At 41.9% G+C, this 2,057-nt stretch overlaps 1 protein-coding gene across 2 annotated transcripts in view; it reads left to right on the top strand.

Annotated features, from left to right (window-relative positions):
- Positions 1 to 2,057, top strand: part of IL18 (interleukin 18) — a 23,981-nt gene continuing 21,924 nt past the window's right edge. For both annotated transcript variants that reach the window (XM_011926745.1, XM_011926744.1), the window contains exon 1: positions 1 to 209. The gene's annotated coding sequence lies outside the window, so the exon portion shown is untranslated. The remainder of the gene's footprint in view (positions 210 to 2,057) is intronic.

Genomic DNA, 2,057 nt, shown 5'->3' with positions numbered 1-2,057 from the left:
TCCCGAGCCTGCTGAGCCCTTTGCTCCCCTGGCGACTGCCTGGACAGGCAGCAAGGAGTTGTCTCCCAGTGCGTTTTGCCCTCCTAGCTGCCAACTCTGGCTGCTAAAGCGGCTGCCACCTGCTACAGTCTGTTACACAGCCTCGGGAAGAGGAAAGGGACCTCGGACCTTCCAGATTGCTTCCTCTAGCAAGAAACTGTTTGTTGCAGGTAAGAAATGTCATTCTTTATTTGGAAAGTCAGCCATGGCAATTAGAGGTAAATAAGCTAGAAAAACAATTGAGAGGAATATAAACCATCTAGCATCACTACGATGAGCAATCAGTATCAACATAAGAAATATAAGCAAAATCAGAGTGAATTTTCTTCTTTTATCAAATATGGGAGAGGATCACTTTAGAGGAGAGGTTCTCAAACTTTTTGCTCTCATGATCCCTTTACACTAAGCACATCACATGTTAGCATAAGTAACATTTTTAATTAAAGGTAACTATGTACTTTTTTAACAACAACAACAAAAAAGCATAAAGAGTGATGCTTTTTTATTTTTACAAGTGTTTTAACTGGTTTAATAGAAGCCATATAGAGCTGCTGGATTCTCATTTGCTTTGCATTCAGACTACTGCAGTATTGCATAGAATGTAGCCTCTGGTAAACTCTGTTGTTCACTCATGAGAGAATGAGTGAAAAAGACAAATTACGTCTTAGAATTATTAGAAATAGCTTTCACTTTAGGAACTCCCTGAGAATCGCTGCTTTAGAGTGGTAAAATAAATAGGCTTCTCTTTAAAGGGAATCTCAAGACAGAATCAATTACATTAAAGGCAAACAAAAAATTTGCCCATGGGTAGTCATCTTGTGAAATCTGCCACACCTTTGGACTGGGCTACAGTTGGATAATATAGCATTCCCCGGGATAATTTTGTTTCACAGTTAAGGGAAAGGCTGAATAAATACCTCTGTTTGAAGTTGAATAACAAAAATTAGGACCCCCTAAATTTTAGGACACCTGAAATTCCTCTTTTTGCCTATATTCAGCTACTTTGAGTTCTGTTAAATCTTCTTTCAGGCCAGGTCAGTAGCTCCTGCCTAGAATCTCAGGCAGGCCTGAGCCCAGGAATTTGAAACCAGCCAGGGCAACATAGTCTCTACAAACAAATTAAAAATTACCTGGGTGTGTTGGTGCATGCCTGTAGAACTACTCAGGATTCTGAGGATTGCTTGAGTCCAGGATACTCAAATCTGTGGTGAGTTCAGTCACTAAACACAGTGAGACTTTCTCAAAAAAAAAAAAGTTCCTTCAAAATAACTTTTATCTGCAATGTTTTCCTATTGCCTATGAGATTAAATTTACTCTTTTACCTGATTTCCAAAGCCCTCCAAAATCTAATCCCACTTTACCCTGTGTTCACTGCAAAACAGCAGGACTGTTCCAGTGCAATCCAGAAATCACAGGTTGGGGGCAGTGGCTCACACCTGTAATCCCAGCACTTTGGAAGGCCAAGGCAGGTGGATTGCTTCAGCTCAGGAGTTCAAGACCAGCCTGGGCAACATGGCAAACACCCTGTCTCTACAAAAAAATACAAAAATTAGTCAGACTTGGTAGTATGTGACTGTAGTCCCAACTAGAGGCAAGAGGATCACTTGAGCCCAGGAGGTCAAGGCTACAGTGAGCCATGTTCGCTGTGTCACTGCACTCCAGCCTGGGTGACAGAGCAATACCACATCTCAAAAAAAAGAAAAGAAAAAAAATCACTCTATTCAGTTCACCCCCACCACAACGTTGTTTTGATTATCACATAAATACTGGTCCATTTCCTTCCCTTCTCTATCTATTCAAATCTTCTTTTTTTTTTTTTTTTTTTTTTTGAGACAGAGTCTCGCTCTGTTGCCCAGGCTGGAGTGCAGTGGCTGCATCTCAGCTCACTGCAACCGCACCCTCCTAGGTTCCATCAATTCACCCTCCCGAGTAGCTGGGACTACAGGCGCCAGCCACCTCGCCCGGCTAGCTTTTTGTATTTTTTAGTAGAGACGGGGTTTCACCGTGTTAGCCAGGAT

This window comes from Colobus angolensis, unplaced genomic scaffold, assembly GCF_000951035.1.
Source record: "Colobus angolensis palliatus isolate OR3802 unplaced genomic scaffold, Cang.pa_1.0 Scaffold7, whole genome shotgun sequence".
Lineage (NCBI taxonomy): Eukaryota > Metazoa > Chordata > Mammalia > Primates > Cercopithecidae > Colobus > Colobus angolensis.
This window is presented reverse-complemented; position numbering and strand designations above follow the sequence as displayed.